The sequence below is a fragment of the Sinocyclocheilus rhinocerous genome, unplaced genomic scaffold (genome assembly GCF_001515625.1).
Source record: "Sinocyclocheilus rhinocerous isolate Xijiao unplaced genomic scaffold, SAMN03320098_v1.1 scaffold3432, whole genome shotgun sequence".
NCBI lineage: Eukaryota > Metazoa > Chordata > Actinopteri > Cypriniformes > Cyprinidae > Sinocyclocheilus > Sinocyclocheilus rhinocerous.
In genome coordinates, this window is record NW_015645535.1 from 44,906 (window position 1) to 58,870 (window position 13,965).

The 13,965-nt window shown below is 39.7% G+C and overlaps 1 pseudogene; it reads left to right on the plus strand.

Annotated features, from left to right (window-relative positions):
• The window catches only part of LOC107706124 (receptor-type tyrosine-protein phosphatase S-like), a 64,539-nt pseudogene that overhangs the window by 40,840 nt on the left and 9,734 nt on the right, over positions 1-13,965 (plus strand).

Genomic DNA, 13,965 nt, shown 5'->3' on the forward strand with positions numbered 1-13,965 from the left:
GTGTGTAGGAGCTGATGCTGGAGGATCTGCTGCCTGAGACGCTGTACTCCATCAGTGTGGGGGCCTACACTATTAAAGGTGACGGAGCTCAAAGCGTCGCTCATCTGGTGCAGACACCTGTCGCATGTGAGTCGCCCGTCTGTGTGTGTGTTTCTGTATGTTAAAACATTCAGGGACAGACAGACTCTTTTTCAGTTCAGTTTTCAGTGCTGTTTGTGTGACAGATAGCAGTGAAACGTGTGTGTGACAGTCACCAGTCTTTTGTCAGTAGACTCAACAGAACAAAAGACTCGCAGTTTTTTATCCAATCAGAAACACAGTCATTGTGTGCGTTCCTGACATTGGATTGGCTGACATATCTTTAGAGGGCGGGGCTTTATTATCTATATTAACCCCGCCTCAGGTGTCTTATTGTTTTGATAACACAGTGTTTATATAATTAAAATATTAATGACACAAATTATGCTGTATGTGATTTAGTGACTAGTTTATTATATCTTAAAATGCCCCTATTATGGGTAATGAAAGGTTCATATTTTGGTTTTGGCAGTCCCCAACAACAGGTTGACATACACGCAAGGTCAAAAAACACTTTAATTTTTTTATAATATGCATTTATTTTTACCTTATTTGCTCAACGACTCCCAAACGATTCGCTCAACGATGAATTTTTCCAAACCCCTCCTTTGCGTGAATGACTTTGCATTTTCATTCAGACCAACGCGAAAAGACCAACAAATGGGCGGGCAATATGCTAATGTTATATGTTGACATCAACATGAAATGGCTTGGGATTCGTTTTAAAAATGACTCTTTTCAGTGATTCAGAGTCGACTCTTTCTTTTGAGAGACAATAACTTTATACACTGTGCACTTTCAGATTTAAAACTTTGCAGTATGTTTTCATTCACTTAGAGCTGTGTTACACACTGCATTAAAGGTCATTTTAAAAAATCTATAATAGGGGCACTTTAATTATATGTTGACATCAACATGAAATGGCTTGGGATTCGTTTTAAAAATGACTCTTTTCAGTGATTCAGAGTCGACTCTTTCTTTTGAGAGACAATAACTTTATACACTGTGCACTTTCAGATTTAAAACTTTGCAGTATGTTTTCATTCATTCACTTAGGTGTTACACACTGCATGAAAGGTCATTTTAAAAAATCTATAATAGGGGCACTTTAATATCTTCATGCCTTATAGTCGCATTTATCAGATTAGAGCTGTGTGATAATAACTCACATTTTGTGATGATACAAACAATCAAGCAGTTGAGATTTACAATATAGTATATATTACTTTGCGTGAGTGTACTGTATATATATATATAGAGAGAGAGGTGTGCAATAATATAGTTAAATTTTTGCAACACCATATAAACAATTACCACTGTAACTGCCCTGTCCAATCAGAAGAGGGCACTGTATCTGGTCAGTGTGATGATGTGTTTTATATGCACAGTCACTGAGAGTTTGTGTGTCTTTGTGTCCTCTAGTACCTGCTCGTCCCGTTCTGTCCGTGCAGCTGATTAATGAGATGTCCGCTGCGCTGATCTGGACTCCCCAGCAATCCTCCGACCCTCTGCTGGAGATCCTGGGCTTTCGTCTGACCTACGGCCTTAAAAACGACTCTCAGTCTGTCTCTCTGGATTTCAGACCTGAGGAGCGTCAACACAACGTGACCGGCCTGCGTCCTGGAGGTGTTTACTCATTCCTCCTGGCCGCTAGAGGGCGCTCCGGTTACAGTGAAGAGGCTCAGGAGCAGCTTTCGGTGCCTGAGTTTCCCCCGAAAGGTTTTCCGCAGCTGTCGGAGCGTGTCAACGCCACCTGCTGCTCGCTGCAGCTCACCTGGCTTCCTCCGAATGACTCGGAACGGAACGCCGGTTTTACCGGATACACGCTCACGTATGAGGAAGCAGGTGGTGGCGTTGAACCGCGCACGCTGATGGTGCCGGCGGATGTGTCCAGCTACACCATTCATGGGCTGAATCTTGACCGGGCGTATGCTGTGAGGATATCAGCTCATAACAGCGCCGGGTCAGGCCCGTATAGCCCACAGGTGCTGTACCGAACCACGGCCTTCGACACAGGTACACTGCTCAGGTGCTCTCGCCTGCAGTGTTGGGGGTAACCCATTACAAGTAACGCAAGTTACGTAATCAGATTACTTTTCTCAAGTAACTAGTAAAGTAACGCATTACTTTTTCATTTAGAAGGAAATACTTTGTTTCCATCTATTGAGTGACAGCTGTGGTGTTGCCATGGTGACAGAAATTAGGAGTAAGTGCAGAGCGTTGTGTGTGAACATGATCTTACTGTAGTTCTAGACTAAATATCAACATGTGTTTACTCATCTCACTGCACACAAACACATTCAGTGTTCCTCACAATCAATAAAAACAGTCAAATGCAAACTCAGAATATTATACAAACCTGCAATAATTAAATGTTAAATAAGACAAATATAATTTATGTATTTAATCCCATTTTTATTAACCAATGACCTTTGATGATCCACTTCAATCATACTAATAATCAAAAATGACACATTTGTGTTTCATTTTAGTTATTGCTGAATAGTGTTGAACTTTCTTCTCCTGTGTCATATTCTTCATGAGATGTGTTTGAGCGGCGCCCTCTACTGTACAGACGTGAATTTACATTTCCTTCAGCCTGAGGTGTATTCGTTTCACTTTTATTGTGAAAGGGCTTTTACGTTTGTAAAAGAAGAACTTTTTATATTAAAAACAAACAAGCAAGCCCTGCCCAGATTTCAAAAGTAAATCAAATGTAACGTAACACACTACTTTCCATAAAATGTAACTAAGTAACATAATTAGTTACTTTTCTAGGGAGTAACGCAATATTGTAATGCATTACTTTTAAAAGTAACTCTCCCCAACACTGCTTGCCTGGGTGAGCCACACAGAACTAAACCCCGAGATCCCACCGACACCAACACCACCCGCAACTAACCCCACCCGACCCGTCACAGTGGAGATGTGTATGTGGGCGACCGCAGGTGATGCTCGGCCGGTCGACGGGAGGCAGGTGTCGCAGGTAAGTGCTCAGGCGTCAGTCACAGTCCGTCTGGCAGGACAAGCCTTCGGGTTCACGGTAAGACTGGAGACGTTTGTCTTTTCCCTCGTCCTTTTGAGTTCCTTCACTGTCCTTCACAACTACATTTCCCAACACTTCCCAGTCCAGTCTGTGGTGTGGCACAAATGAAGCGAGTGTTTGTTTGTGTGTGATTGAGTTTGTGTCTCACCCCGACTTCCTTCAAAATAACCTTCATTAGCAGCTAGCGAATCTGGGCCAGCTCTCACTGGATCTTCCGCATATGTGTCCCTGCGTATCCATACACTGACCTTCTACATCCCCCACAATTCCCTGCACAGGCCTCGGCGCACGCGGCGGACGTCTGCCTCCTCACAGTCCTGTGTGTGTGTTCCAGTTCCTGCATCACCGAGTCTCACGTGTGTTACGTGTGTGTGTGTTTGGACAGACGTGCCGAGGAATTTCTCTGTGAATCTGGCGACGAAGACGAGCGTGTTGCTGACGTGGGAGTTTCCGGAGAGCAGCGCCCCCTATCGCTTCACTGTGAGTCTCGCAGCAATCACTGCACGTCTGTGAACACATTTATTTCAAGTTTGTTGCAATGCATTCTGACATTGTCTTATCAGTAAGTGGAACAGAAAAATACTGATGCGTCTTTAATAGGGTTCGGTACGCATATGTACACATACATTTTAACCACTGCACGACTGGAACTTCATTGGAAAGTTCAAGTATTATATATTGTTACATTTAACAAGAAACAAAGTCTCATCTTTTAAATTATGTTAATTTTTTTTTAGAAATTCAAACAATAAATGCCTTTTTGACGCTCTTTGATACTAGTTTTAACGTGAAATAAACATGAATGAACATTTGATGTAATCGCTCAATCAGTGTTTCATCCGTGGAAAGATGTCAATAAAACAGCATTTCATTTTCCTCAGGCAGGTCATCATCAGTGTCAACAGCTCGTTAGTTTGCTAGAGAAATTAAGTCTAGAGAAGAGCATTTCGCAAAATATTAGACTATATACCACTGATCTATATAATCTAATAATATATCTTTAGTATAGATCAATGCTATATACTCATTATATTTTACTTTACCTGTTAGAGATGTATTAATTATTTAATGAATGTTTAAATAAATCTGTTATGACAGTTATTTTTGCTTTCTTTCTCAGGTGGAGTACAACCGGCAGAAGATGGATGTGGACGCGCGTCTGAGGAAGGCTGTGATCCCAAACCTGCAGCCGGACACCAGCTACGACTTCAAGATCACCAGCCCTGAGGGGAACATGGGCGGCCTCAGACACCGCATTCACGCCAAGACGTCTCCTCCCATCCTCATCCGCCGGCCCGAGGTGGACCACACGCGAGAGACCGAAGCCACGGTCACCATCATACTGCCCTCGCTGGACACCAGGAGCAGCGTCAGGTGCGAGCAGCGCTTACATGCACGCTTCACACCGCACGATCTTCACTCCCGACAGGTTTTCTGAAATCACTGACCAGAGACGTGCAGAGAGTTCCTCAGGGGCAGGGGCTCAGATGTAAAACAGGGGCAATGTAAAAAAAAAAATATATATGACCCTGGCGCACAAAACCAGTCATAAGGGTCCATTTTTGACTCGAAATTGAGGTTTATGCATCATCTGAAAGCTGAATAAATAAGCTTGCCATTGATGTATGGTTTGTTAGGATAGGACAATATTTGGTCGAGATACAACTATTTGAAAATCTGGAATCTGAGGGTGCAACAAAATCTAAATATTGAGAAAATCATCTTTAAAGTTGTTCAAATGAAGTTCTTAGCAATGCATATTACTAATCAAACATTAAGTTTTGATATATTCACGGTAGGAGATTTACAAAATATCTTCAAGAAAAATCAATAATTTTGACCCATACAATGTATTGTTGGCTATTGCTACAAATATACCTGTGCTGCTTATGACTGCTTTTGTGCTGCAGGGACACATTTATAGGTCGAAGTTTAGATGCATTACTATTTTATATTTTTGCAAGAAGTCACTTTTAGTCATCAAGCCTGCATTTATTTGATCAAAATTTTAATATACTTTCAAATACATTTTATGCTATGCTGATTTATTATCCATGTTGGAAACCTGTGATACTTTTTTTAGGATTCTTTGATGAATAAAAAGATAAAAAAAGAACAGCATTTATTTAAAATAAAACTTTTGTAACAATATACAGTTATACACTACCGTTCAAGAGCTTGAGGTCAGTATTTTTTTTTAGCCTATTTTTTTTTTTTTTTAAAGAAGTTAGTTTTTATTCAGCAAGGATTTGTTAAATTGATAGAAAAGTGATAGTTAAGATTTATATTGTTAGAAAACATGTCTATTTTGAATAAATGCTGTTCTTTTTAACTTTTTATTTATCAGTGAACCCTAAAAAGTATCACAGGTTCCAAAAAAATAAAAATAAATAAGCAGCAAAACAGTTTCCAGCTCTAATAATAAAGCAGCATATTATACTGATTTCTGAAGATCATGTGACACTGAAGACTGGAGGAATGATGCTGAAAATACAGCTGCGCATCACAGAAATAAATTACAGTTTAATGTATATTAAAATAGAAAAACATTCTTTTAAATTGTAATAATATTTCACAATATTACAGTTTTCTCTGTATTTTTGATCAAATAAATGCAGTCTTGATGAGCATTCACTGCAAAAAATGCTTTTCTTACTCAGTATGTTTGTCTTGTTTTCTGGTATAAATATCTAAACATTCTTGAATCAAGATGCATTTACTTGACAGATAAAATGACTTAAGATATTGTCTTGTTTAAAAAAAAAAAATCTAAATTTTAGTTTTTGCTTAAAATGAGCAAAAATATCTGACAATGGGGTAAGAAAAATAATCTTGTTTAGCCTTTGAATTACGATTACGTTTCTTACCCCATTGGCAGATATTTTTGCAAATTTTAAGCAAAAACTAACAAAATTTTGATCATTTTTGTTTTAGAAAACAAGACTTAAAATCTTAAGTCATTTCACCTGTCAAGTAAATGCATCTTGATTCAAGAATGTTCAGATATTTATACTAGAAAACAACAAAAATGCTAAATAAGTAAATAATTTTTTGCAGTGTGTCCCAGATAGTCGTGCACTGTGAACTCTGCGTTACATGCACGCTTCATCAGACGCACACATGTCCAGCACGCTCAAACACGCACCTGAGGACGCATGAATCATGCATGACGTGCGCACACATACGTGCAGGAATCATCAGCCGCTGCGCTGTGAATAATTCGGAGCCGCAGTCGATTTGTGTTTCTGGCTGCTTCCTTTCAGCTCCCAATGCACACACAAATGATTCTCAAGCAGTTCACTCAATGAATCAGTTACATCATTTACTGAGTCACTGAACCACAAGCCATTATTTACCATCGTATCTGAAGAAAAAACCCGTGTAGAATAAATATGAAAACAGACAATACGCTGCAAAAACAATTCTTACTCAGTCTTTTTGTCTTGTTTTGCAGTACAAACATCCTTAAATCAAGATACATTCCCTTAAGAAAATTACTACAAATAAAACCATGGTTACTATAGTTACACCAAATTAATCATGGTTTTGCTACACTAACCATACTTTAGCCACAGTAATTGTAGTAAAACTGTTGTTATACATTTACATTTACTCATTTGGCAGACGCTTTTATCCAAAGCTACTTACAATTGAGGAATACAACAAGTGATTCACTGTAAGACGGCAATAAACACGAGAAGTGCCTATTATACAAGGTTTCAGTCATCGTTTAAAGCAGTAAAAGCTAGGACAGGATCAGTAAACCAATGAATCCTCCCAGCTAGCAGATATTTACTCTAAAGGACAGTAACAGAAATGGTAATCAATATGGTTACTACACTTTTACTACAATAAAACCATGGTTAATGTTCGTACTTGAGACGCAAAATTACTTTTGATATTGTTTTTGTAAAAAAAACTGTATAAAAATTAAGCGAGTTTTTGCTTAAAACAAGAAAAATATCTGCCAATGGAGTCAGAAAAACAAACTTATTTTCCCTTTGAATTATTATTGATTTTTTTCTTACTGTATTGACAGATATATTTTCTTGTTTTAAACATGAATTCCCTTCGTTTTGGTCGATTTTCCAATAAACAAGACTTATTGTCATTTTATTTATCCAGCAAATATATCCTGATTTAAAAATGTTTAGATATTTGTACAAAAATACTGAGTAGGAAAATCAGTTTTTTGCAATGTAATAATATAGACAGAATAGTTTTTTGCTTCCTTAAAAGTGCTAAAAGAATCGTTAACGAGTCGTTGAATTCACACGCCTCACATTTAGTATATATTTGCATTTATGCATTTGGCGGATGCTTTAATTATTTTCCTGCAGGAACATCTATGTGGTGGTGGTTCCTCTGAAGAGAGCCAGAGGAGTGATCCGGCACCTGAAGAGCCCAGACGAGATGGACCTGGAGGAGGTAGAACTAATTTAACATCTCTCTGATTATTAGTATTGTTATGTGTGAGATCTGATGCAGATCTACAGGATCTGTGATTGCTCAAAAAAGAGTCTGACCAATTGGGATCTTTTCACATCTCCCTGAAAATTGTCAACATCTGCTCTTCTGACCGTTGGCAGATAATTTAAGGACTGGGAGAAAACAAGCTGTTCGCAGTCCATTATGATTATGAATGAAATCATTTTCCCTGTCAAGTAAATGCATCTTGATTCAAGAATTTTTTGATATTTATGCTAAAAAAACAAGACAAAAATACTAAGGAAGAGCATAATTTATTGCAGTGTAGTTCTGTTGGCTGTTTGTACTGGTGTGAGTGTTGAGCGGTCAGTGACGCCGCTGATGAAATACAGTCTCAGCAGCGTTTCCGCTCTTTCTGCTGGATGTGGAACATTGTATGAAAATCCTGAGCTTTGACTTTCTCCTGTCGGAGGTCACGCAGGTGAATGTGAGCGTGAGAGAGTCTTAACAAGCTGTCAGATCAGTGAACCAGGAGGGTGTGAACACACACACACACACACATGCATGCACACACACACACACTCACTCTCACACACACACACACACACACTCACATACACTCACACACACACACACACACACACACACACGACAGCATGATAAAACTGGAACTTGAGACACGTCTAGAGAGCAGAAGATCTTAGGCTGCGTCTGATCTCACATTCGGTCTGAGTAGGCGCGGCATTTGACAAAGCGCTTACTTTACAGTCATTAAAAAACTGTGTGTAGTATGAATGCAGTCTGAGCGTACTGTATACAACATGCTAGTCATTGTCGTGTGACTGTCGGCCTCTTTTATGGCCTCATGGGATGGTAAAGTGTCCATCAGAATCTCACCGTTTCTCCAGCCAAAATCCAAAACTGTTGCATATTTCCAGATATATAGGTTTTGAGCCACAAATAAATATAAAGAGATTCACAAATTTTAAACAATAAATAGCATGAAAATATATACAGGAGTTTCACAAAAATGAATTAAATTCACAAATAAATACAATGAGATTTGCTAATAAAAAACGATCCACAAATATGTTTCCCTCTGCATTTGTGGATCACTGCACACATTTTTGGATTTCTTCCAGTGCATTTGTGGATTTTGAGACATTTTTAGTGTCAAGACTATTAACTGTCTTAACACTAACTATAAATGCCTCATTCATGCATGCAACTGAAATCCACAAATGCAGAGGAAGTCATCCATAATGAACAGGAAGTGATCCACAAATGGCTGGCAGGCAAAGTTGTGTTGGGACATTAAAACATATTTGTGGACATATTTTTTTATTAGCAAATCTCATTTTATTTATTTTGTTAATTGAATTCATTTTGTGAAACTCCTGTATATATTTGTGGATTTCATTCTATTTATTTGTGAATTTGTTTTATCTATTGATCTGGAAATATGCAACAGGTTTGAGTCCACAGATGCTGGTTTTTGTAGTTTTGGTATGTGCTGATGCTGAAGATGCGTTGCGTGTGTTGCAGCTGCTGAAGGACATCAGTCAGAAGCAGCGAGATCCGCGGCAGCGTCAGGTGGATCTGAGGAGGGCATACATCACCGCCCGCTTCACACCCGTCACCCTGCCCGCATTCTTCACACTCGGAGACCAGCTGGACTACGGAGGCTTCGAGAACCGAGCATTAGAAGCAGGTCAGGAGTATGTGTTCTTCATCCTGGCAGAGCTCAACTCCACCACCGGGGTAAGTGTGTGTGTGTGTGTGTGTGTGTGTGTGTGTGTGTGGGCGTGTGAGAGAGTGTGTGTGTGACAGGTTTTTGTTGGAAAAAATATATATTGATATTACTTTATTGTTTAGAGCTATCCAGGTCTAATATAGGATATATTGGACACACACAGGGTCTTCTTATGAACTCAGTATTGACAATTCTTGTTGTTCAATGTTCATGAACCGTATGCATGTGTTTAATCTGATTATTTTTGGTTATTGGTGATGTTATATAAATAAATAAGAAGCAGCCACAAACATTTGGACAATATTATAAAACTATTAGTTCTAGCCATTTATGGGGCAATATTTATCTGCTGAAGCGCATGAGTCACAGGTGCTGAATCAATTTCCTGCTAATGATTAGCCCTTTGGATTCTGGGTGGTTGAAAGGAGGTTCAGCTCTCTGTATTAGCAATTCACATGCAAATTGAAGATTCAGAGCAATTTTGAGAAAAGAGCCTCTGGACGCGGGGGACGGTCTCATCTGGGTGGTGGGACCCGTGCTGGCTGTGCTCTTCATCATCTGCATCGTCATCGCCATCCTGCTCTACAAGAAGTGAGTCTGACCTGAACATGTTAGATGACGCTAGAGACACACGATACACAGAATTACCCATCATGACTAGCAGCACTGTTCTTCCTCAGTGTTTCTGTCTTGTTTTCCAGCACAAATATCTAAACATTCTTAAAACAAGATACATTTACTAGAGAAGCAAAATGACTTAAAATACTAATTTTTATTTTCTGAAAAAAAATTATCAAAATTGAGTGAGTTTTTGCTTAAAATAAAAACAAATATCTGTCAGAGTCAGAAAAATATACTTGTTTTCCGTTTGAATTAGGTTTATTTTTCTTACCACACTGACAGATTTTTGCTCTTGTTTTAAGCATAAACTCACTTAATTTTCGTTGAAAAAAACTAAATTCTATTTTTATGAACCCTCTTATTTTTAGTATCATTTATAATAATAGTTATTTTTTTCTTTAGAGGGATGTAAACTTACTGTATGAGCACCCCTGTAAATATATATCATTTTTGTGTAAGGACTCGTGCCTCTCCAGGTGTTTCTTATGAGCTCTTTTTGGTCCGTGTGTCAGTTTTATGTATTTCTTCTGGCCTGAAGCTCTGAGTTTCTGATGAACATCATGCTTTATATTCCTATCAGTGCTCATGTATTAGTAAAGTTAACTAGATATAATAGTCATGAGAGGAAGAGATGATGTTAACTGTACAGCGCCGTCTCTATGACGACTGGAACTGATTTGAGGACAGAAGAGAATAACGTGTGATTAAATATGCAGGAAGCAGCTATTTCTGGACAGGAAGATAATAGAGTCTGAGCTGAGGATTCAATCAGATCAGCTGCACTGGATGAAACCGGGAAAGACGAAAAACGTTATAATATTTATTAGATGTCATATATGTTAAATGTATGTATAAAATTCATTATGTTACACATGTTATTGTCATTTTTTGTTATGGTTTCAGACATATTGAGGTCGGACTTAACATATCAAACACACACACACTCATCTTCATCAAATGACCTTAAAATGTAAATGCATATAAAATTCAGTTATAACCTGTACACCCACGTTAAAAGAATGAGGGTTTATTAAGCTGTGATGAGCGGTTGCTAGGATACAGCTTGGCTGTAAGTGGTTGTCATGGAAACAGCAGCACGTGACACACGAGTGATTGTGAGGAGAGTCACCAGTGTGTTCAGTGAGAATCTGGAAGCATGCTAATGTGAGACTCTCTCATATCTGAGCTTCATCTTAAAGGGGTCATGACATGGATTTTTTATTATTTTAATATGTTCCTTGAGGTTTACTTAAGGCGTGTCCTTTAAGGCTTGTCAGTAATCAGCCACTTTTGTGATTGGCTAACGTCACTGCATAGGAAACAGTATCAACGCCCCCTCGCTATTGCATGTGAGTGTTTTGACAACATAATCAAAATAAAACGGTCATTTCCAGACAAAGCATTATGAAATCATGTACTTACGGTTTGTGATGCAGCTGCAGTCAGATCTAGTACCGCTTCATTTTTAAACACATGTTTCTTTGTGACGCTTCATGACACTGTGCCTCGATTACAAAACAAAATCCTCCGACACGATTCGGAGTGCCATTAAAATAAACTATCCACTTGTTCCTGACGCTGGGATCCTTCTGATATGTGTACAAAGACGTGAACGAGCTGTTTAAGCCAAACGCGACAAAATAAACGTTCTTTCACTGCATTTGTCCTGACGACAGACTCGAGCGCTGGACTGTGTCAGAAAGTGAACCGCATCTGTTTACTGTATCCAGTGCAGACAAGATAGCGCAGTGATTTTAATTTCTATTTGCTTGTTACGCGACGCTAGCATTCAGTGTGATCAAGTGTCAGCCGTTAGCGGCTGAACGCCAGTGGGCGGGGCCTATGCTGAGAAGAAGACTATTGGTCGATTTCTTGCTCTGGAGGCGGTGCTTATGCAAATGTCTGTGCCCCCGTGACATCATCTTTCACCTCAGATCCAAACGAGCCATTTTTGGAGCTCGATTAAATAAATGCTTTGTTCATAATGAGGAGGACGTTGTAAGCTATGAAACTTGCAGGATGTTTTAATGGTACAAAGACCTCTTACATGCCAAAAGATCAAGGCAAATTTGATTTCTCATGTCATGACCCCTTTAATCTAGACTGCAGCTCTGCTCTTCATCAGCTCTCTCTCTCTGTGTGTGCGGCGTTTGATGGGACTCCAGTAAACCTGACAGGTAAGTGAGATCTGATCCCTCATCACTGAGAGAAGATTAAAGCAGAACAGCCTCTGTCTGGCTCTCTGCTTTATTCATGTGCTTCTGCTCTTTGAATTTCTTTCTGTCTGTTGAGTTTCTTTCATTTACTGCAGTTTCTCCTCGTTCTGTGTGTGTTTTCACTCATTAGCAAACGCAAGGACTCTGAGCCAGGAACTAAATGTTTGCTGAATAATGCTGAGATGATGGCGCACAACCCCACCGACCCTGTGGAGATGAGACGCATCAACTTCCAGACACCAGGTACGTTCACTTACACACACACACACACACACACACACACACACACACACACACACACACACACACACACATACACACACATATGTTTGCTGAATAATGCTGAGATGATGGCGCACAACCCCACCGACCCTGTGGAGATGAGACGCATCAACTTCCAGACACCAGGTACGTTCACTTACACACACACACACACACACACACACACACACACACACTCACACACACACGCACACACACGTATACAAACATACATACGCACACACACACTCATAAACACATGTATACACTCACAAACACTCACATGCACATACACACCTTTACATACACACACACTTAATCACAAACATGCATATATACATACACACATGCACACACACACACACACATTCATAAATACACGTATGCACTCACGCACACACACTTACATGCACACACACACACAAGCACACACATATTCATACACACATGCACACACACTCACAAATACACATGCACACACATATATACATACACACACACACACACACACTCATAAATACATTCATACACACACTCACAAACACACGTATGCACTCTCTCACACACACACTTACATGCACACAAACACAATCACACGTACAGTACACACATTTGTTTGAGTATGTTAGTGAGCTCATCTCATAGACTTCCATTGTTTTTATAATCAGACTAATGATATTTTGTCTCCTAACCCTAAACAAACCCTCACAGAAACCTTAAATAGAAACATGATTTGGCTGATTTATAAGCCTTTTTAACTAGTGAGCATCAGTCAGATGTCCTCTCTAGTTGCTTGTCATGATATTTCACAATATAAGTGAGGACATTTGGCCCTCAAAAGTACAAATACACACACACACTGTCCAAACCTAGTGAGCTGTCTCTTAGTCTGCTGTCTACATAGGCAGCTCCCTTTTAAGGCTCCCTCACACTCGTAAGTGTCACACACCTCACTCCTCACATGAAGCACATCACATACTGGGTGAAGTAGTGCAGTTTTAATTAGGTTTGCGTTTGTGTCAATATTTTTCATTATGGAATGAACATATTAATAGTCAATATTTCCACCATCTCGGATTGATTCTTTCACTGAGCTTGTAGTGGTGCATTCTGGGATTGTAGAAGGCAGAATAGTTTATCGCAGCCTCAGTAGGCAGCACACGAGGTGTTTGTGACACTCACTAGGTGTGAGAGCTCTTTCGGTGATGGCAGTCGTGAGTGATTCACACGCACACAGCTGAGGTGATGTTTGTGGGTCATCTCCATGACAACCGCTGTGACCTTTGCCCCCCGCAGGTATGATGAGTCACCTGCCCATCCCCATCTCTGAGCTGCCCGAGCACACGGAGCACCTGAAGGCCAACGACAACCTGCATCTGTCGCAGGAGTACGAGGTGAGTGATGCACCGTCACTGCGCTCTTCTGCAGAGTCCTGTTTTATTCATGCTGGGGGTGTGATGCTGAGCACTGTCTCACGCTAGAAACCACAAAACAACAACACAACATCAGATAGATAGATAGATAGACAGACAGACAGACAGATGATAGATAGATAGATAGAT